Consider the following 7,110-nt stretch of genomic DNA (forward strand, 5'->3'; position numbering starts at 1 on the left):
CTGATCTATTTGCTACCAATGATGAATTTACAATTTTTAACAAGTTCATGTCGGATACAATAGAGACAGTGATAAAAACAAGGCTTGAACAACAGTGCATTGTGCTGGAAATTCTGGCCGTAGTGTTTGTATTTTGATAACATTCAAATAGCAGAGACCATTTGGACATTTTTACAGTCACGTAAATACAGTTGCAATTTTGCATGGGAAATGCACACTATGATTGGAAAAAAGCAATGCTATTTTAAGGTCAATCAAACTGTTTTATTTTAAATAAACTATATTTTAATGTATAGTTCATTATTTCGTATCACTTATGTAAAATAACCATTTATGTTAAAGGGGCATGGCAAAAGCATAACACTTCTTCAAGAAAAAGTTGGTGTAAACCAAATATAAGGTTTTGTGTGTTTTGCAGTATAAAACTAATGCCAGTTCATGGCTACTAGAACATGACTTCCGCAGTTTACCTTGTGTAGATCATCAGAAAAACGTAATATGGCTCTAATAAGCAATGCCCTAGGTGTGAAATCGTAGAAATTCACAGGAAATGTTCCGTACCGTTCGCAAAATAGTGATGTTGACATATTTTGTTTTAGAAAAGTTAATGTAAAGTAACTACAGCTAAGCTACTAGTTGGCTAATGATTTTTGATTTAACTAGTTTTTAATGATTTGATAATATATTAAGTTCAATACACATATAAAAGCAAGTAAAATATGTCTGTGTTTTTATACACTTGGAGTTTTATAACGGCGTTTATTGACTTAAATCAGTACCAGTAGAAACTACTGCACAGAGGTATATAAACTGTATCGAGCACTTACACATTTAATGTGCAAGTGTGTCCGAAAAGGTTGTTTCTTTTGGCTTCGATTGGATTTTCTCTAAGGGTACCTTATTCAAGTGCCATGAAAAATGTATTGGCGGATACTCTTTTTAAATTTTGAATCATATATAAAAAAAGTTTGCAATGACATGCTCTTTCAACATTAATGACAATGAATCACTTAAGTGCGTGCGCATTTGTTGCATCGATTGCATTTGCTAGTACATTTAATAGCATCGTAAGGAAACAAGGGGTTGACGGTCGTTTATAATAATTAGCTTATTGATTATGAACTATTGACAGTGGCGTTGTTTAACATACAACTATACAATGTTATATATTAAAACGGTATGAAAAAAAATACGAACAAATTGTGCACTATTTTTAACAATTATATACGATATATGACTTCCGCAATCAACCAGACATCTTTGGTTTTTGACAAACATTGCCTTAGACAGGAAATCGAAGGTAGAATAGGCATTTTTTCTGTCATGCCTTCGAAATAATGACAGGCTGATATATTTGTTCTCATTGTTCCACAGCTTAAGAAGGTTGGAGAAATAACAATACGCTGTTACCTATACCAATACAGTCTGTGAATTATTTTGTATTGCAAACACATTTTAAATTTTATGAAAATGCAAACCCATGACGTATGTAGATATAATATAGTATTACTATGATCGATTGTATTTCAGTACAATCCTGTCATTGAATTCGTCTTTCAAATCAAAAGGAAACAAGTTGTAACAGCGTGATATGGATTACTGCCATGGCAATGCCTCTTTCCGACCCATGTTACAATACTCGTGTACGTGTACATTGTCAGTGTTATTGTACACTAGGGGTTTCTGTTATCGTTTTCCAATGGCTTAACTAGGTCTATATAGATGGAACATCAACCCTTAGGAGCAAATGTGTCTGAGATCGTTCCTGCCTTTCATTAAAAATTCTTTAAGCGTCCCTTATTATGCGATTTTATTCTTAAATTGAATCTTAAATGTGTTCATGAAAGAAACATTCACAGTGTTATCCATCCGATTTTTTATTTATTTTTTTAAAGTCAATTTTCAGGACTGATTTTAAAAGATGATGTTACATATGCAATTCTACACGGCTGTGGTTTTAAATAGACATAAATTAAGAAATGGTTTTGTCGTGTAAATTAAGTCACATAAAACGCGTGTACCGGCAAAATAAATGTTCGTTGGAAAGATGTGAATATACCTGTTGGAAGAAATACATAACAATACCAGTATATTGTATAATTTCCAAATTAAAGCAGAAAGGCAATGGCTTAGTAGAATTTATTTCACCGTAGCTGTGCAGATATTCCTTGAAATTCCGTTTGCAAGGCTTAACTTCATGTCATTGCGTAGAGCACCATTTTCATCCTCCTTATCAATATCTTAACTTGCAAAACGCGGTATAGTTTGATTACACTCCCATCATCTATACCATCGTCGCCATTTCTTCAGTAGTAAAAACGTTAATGCACATTGTTCTTTTGTGCCAACAACTTGAAGACCGATATACAAAATCTTTTTTATTTTATTTATTTACACATATGGGTTTAATAACAGAACACAAAGAAGTATTTGCATTTTGCTCTGTCTGGGAACAACCGAGCTTAAGAATTGTCGAAATCATACTATAAGGGGTATTGTCATGTCAATCAAATATTAAATGACGCATTCGCAGAAAAATATCAAAGTGAAACCAGATTTGATATACGGGGTAACATACCCAGTGGTTGTATGTTATAAAGACAGTATTGATTCCATAATATCTAAATTTGAAATACATAATGACAACGGATGCAATGTTCAGCGATAAATTTACACCATAATTTAACCGAACATTTAAATGCCTTATATAATCGATCAATTTGAATTCATAATGAAGAGATGCCCTTCGGAAATGCAGAATACATCCGATAAAAACGTACACACAGAAACAGAAATTTCGGGTTGATGGACACTTTTTATTATATTGTATACGTAATAAAAAGGGTAACACTTCCAATGACGTTTCACATCGGCTTATGAGTTTACGTTATAAGGAAAGTGCCTGGTAAAGCTATTTGAACCGAAAAACATATAAGCTATCCCAACATAACTGTAACATTTTAGGTTTTCTATTTATATTCCGTAAATTTCACAGCATGTCCGGATAGTTTTAATCAGCATAACGGCCGAATAATTCCTGCCTTAGAAAATTATGCATTATCTAATATATGCACTATGTGGCATTACTGATCAAGTTTTAAAACTGTCAAACCTTCCTACAAAGTCTTGGGAAGTCTTTGACCGTTTTGTTCCTAATCGGGATAATTGGATATTTCTAAATTATTCTTGAACAAAGGTGCATAGGGCGATGGCAGTGTCGTATGTGTCATGACTGTTTGAATAAACTGCAATATGTTGTGCTTTATGAACAAATCCCTTCTAAATATTTATTGATTCATGCTTATTGTCTGTCTAGTTAAATTGATAAATAGTTCATGTTCAATGCATATCAACGATAACAATGTACACAAACTGTGAACAAAGCTGAGCACTGGTGGTAAAATGTAATAGCTGTGAATGTGTGCATTTTCAGTTAAACCGTTGATTTAATAAAAGCATGAAACAAAATGGATTGCTACAATTTATACCAAAACTTTATTCATAATTGCTTTTGATGTTAGAGTTATGCGTTTTACTGTTAGAAATCCATGTTACTTAATAAGTAAATACACTTACATTATTTTTATTTAATTGAGCATATGGAAGCACTGGAACTGAGGATATACAATACTGTTACATATCAACTACATATTTGAGTTAATAAACGTCAATATGTTCTTCCAGAAATCTGTAATTTAATTTATTTAAGAAGCAAAAAATATTTGCTTACACAAATTGACACAAGTACACAACAACGATAATCCTAAATAGTAATAATCATAATTTCTTATCCAAACAATAAACAATATTCGAATAACTTCAAGAGTATATTTCATATGATTTGTTATAATTTGCGTTCGGTTCAATGCTCCGAAACTGATTGGCTATTTAGAGCCATAAACCATCCGTGTAGAACTAATAACAAGCCACATATCGGACATTACATCAAAACAAGGAAAATAATTTTCTCCTCATTCATAATGTCAAACGTAGAATATTATTTATCCAACGGGGTCATTATCGTGACAAAACGCGATAATGTTTGCCAATCCTAAATTGAGGTTATACTTCTTTTTGCACGTAATCGCGATCTATTGCCGCTACACTTGTTGTAATACATAGATAGCATCGATGGCACCTAAGTTAGATTTATTTCTATGACAGTTTAACATTCTTGAATTAATATTATGTCTGAAACAAATTGGCAAGAACATATCATGAGATAAAAGTGTCGATTTGTTCGCGAATATCATTTCCCCCACAATAATAGACTTCCATATCAATACTCAGAAAAAAAAACAGTTTCGGTGTAGCTATGCGGGGTTTAGTGGGCCACCGTTAGAATTTAAATACTCATACGCTATAATGTCGCTACATAGATCCTATCAGCTTATTTATAAAAACTGGAATTGTTTTACTGTTGTTGGGCAATGTTTAAAGCAGAATTATGGATCTTCTATTGCATGAACAAGATCACGATTTTTCTACCTTCTCAATAAATTGCCATTACTAGCATGAATTTCCCCTGTATCGGTCATAAGTACCTGCAAGTCGGTGTTATTTTTCAACTCTGGGTAGATACATTTGGTAACACCTGAATGCATTTTCATATTGAATTCCCAATATTACATCATTATTGTTTACAGCCCTGTCGGTTGGTGTGATAACAATGCAGTTTGTGTTATATTACTTGATTAGTCCTACAAATACATATACCGACTAATTGAGATGTTGATGATATAGAATCAATAAATTAAGGAGAATTAAAATTGACATTTTATATTACCTTTCCATTTAAACCAATGATTTTCTAAAAATAAATATATCTTTTTATTCGCAGGATATTTATCCACCTTATTTCAGAACATTGTGGATAACGCTATGCGTTGTAATTTAGGCATGTTTTTGCAATTAACAGCTATCTAGTGATGATCCTCCAGCCATGATTGGTTTCATGAAGTCTTAAAATCAGTATTTCGTAGATCATTTTCAAAGCAAATAATGATCTTGTGATGGAATTCGAATTAAATGCAACAACACATTATTCCACTGTGACAAAAGTGTTTAAAGGCTCTGATATAAACTTCTTGCATAAGATGCAGGGTTTAACGAATCTCCTCTGTTGTAATATACATTCTGTTACAAATATACGATATGATAATCATGGAAATTACAATACAATAGCCTGACTTCTATCCTTTAAGATGATAAGGAACATGTGTTGTTGTTTTTTCAAATCAGACACACTCTCAATATATAAGGTCACCAAAACCTATGATCATTGCAAACTTATTAAGAGTTCATAAAAAAGCATGGCGAAATATGCACTTAAGATGATACACATTATTTTAAATATTTCAAAAAGTTGTACAGTCATGAAACTGGTGTCAGCAAATGTTTAAAGCTTTATTAAGAACGATTATGAACATGATAAATGGCTGTTACAATGAATCTTTCGATACAACGCGATATCTTTAAAAATGTTTTGATCGCGAACCATTGCTTAATAATATAAATAGCGTTCTATTGTGTGAATCGTTTCAGCAGGCCACGGACATGTTTCAGCAATCAGTTGTAATATAGTGTAAACTTATGATTTGTAGCATGTATTGTGGTCATTAGCGTTTTAATTTTTCGTTTAAAAGTGATTTTATTTTGGGACTTTTTGTCCATATCAATAGAATGTGTAAACCGGTCGGATCGTCTTTTGTCAGCATTTATGAAAAAGACAATTACTGTTAGGTTTTATGAATGCAATTAACTATTATATAAACAATTCAGGAAATAAAAACTAGTGATGTCAATATAGGTAATAAATTGCGTGATTGAAGTCATTATCGGGGATATGGAGGCAGTTGGACTAGTTACAGTACCCATATCGTCATATTTCAGTTGCTGATTTGAGTTCCTGATAATCCAATGTTTTCGGCTTTATCGATGTAAAATTAGTCTAATTTGTTTTCATTTGCCGACAGTTTTTGATCACATACTAAATTTCTTTTGTTGTCTTTGAGTTTGGTGGGTTATCCGATTTAGTTTAGGTTTCTGTGATATAAAATGTTGAATAGCCGTTTGATCTCAGTAAAGCTAGTTTACAGTAAAGCTAGTACACCAGTTTCATAGTATTTTTTTTATCATAGTTGCAGCCGTCCTACGTGTTATGTTCATCATTTCATTTCGGCCTTAAATATTGTGAAATACGTCATTTCACATTCGATTACAGCTATAACCAAAACAAAACATTTTTTAAAAAAAAACAAAAATACAAGCCCAAATTCATTTAGTTTTTTTTATTGAATTTTGGATCATTTATTTTCTATAAAAATTATCAGCAAGCAATCCAATTAACAATATAAGCAATAATTTAAAGTTTGACAGTATTGCTAAGGCTTGATGAAATGAAGATAAATGTACACCGGATGTATTAAATTCTTTAAGTAATATGCTTATAATTCGAACGAATATTTCTTTAAACTTTAACAAATACGTTGTGGTTTCACTCATAAAAATTCCTTAAAAATGTGTACGAAAGATCTTTTATTTTAGTTTTATTTTCCATACAGTATTCCCAACAGGCACAACAAAACAAACTATACTTCTTAGATGATCTCATCAAGGGAAAACGCAAAAGAGACAGGACTGGCATACAATAATAGCATCATTACGAGCAGAAGTCAGTATTGTTAATGACAATTTACGCAAAAAACATTTGTCTGCCCACGAAGAATCATTGAATAGTAAGAATGTCGGTCCCACGTTATTATGTACCTGTAATAGTAATGAAATTAGCGGTAAAATAAACTAGCCCTCCGAAAGCTCTTCCCTAGATAGTTGTGCTGTAGAAGCCTCATTTGTGCTCAAAAGACATGAGGAAATACCAATAGGATTGTATAATGAACTAGTTTGACACACTACAAATTTCATCATTCTGCTTCTTATAGATACTTTGTTTTTGAGATTTCGGAAAAAGATAATTTATTTAATTAAGATATCATTTTACCCGATATTAACTGTTTAATGATATGTATTTTATTTTAACATGTATCTAAAAGTTCAACACAAGCCTAGATATTCGAGCTCATCATTGAATTTATCGAAGGAATATGGTAA

The sequence above is a fragment of the Mya arenaria genome, chromosome 6 (genome assembly GCF_026914265.1).
Source record: "Mya arenaria isolate MELC-2E11 chromosome 6, ASM2691426v1".
NCBI lineage: Eukaryota > Metazoa > Mollusca > Bivalvia > Myida > Myidae > Mya > Mya arenaria.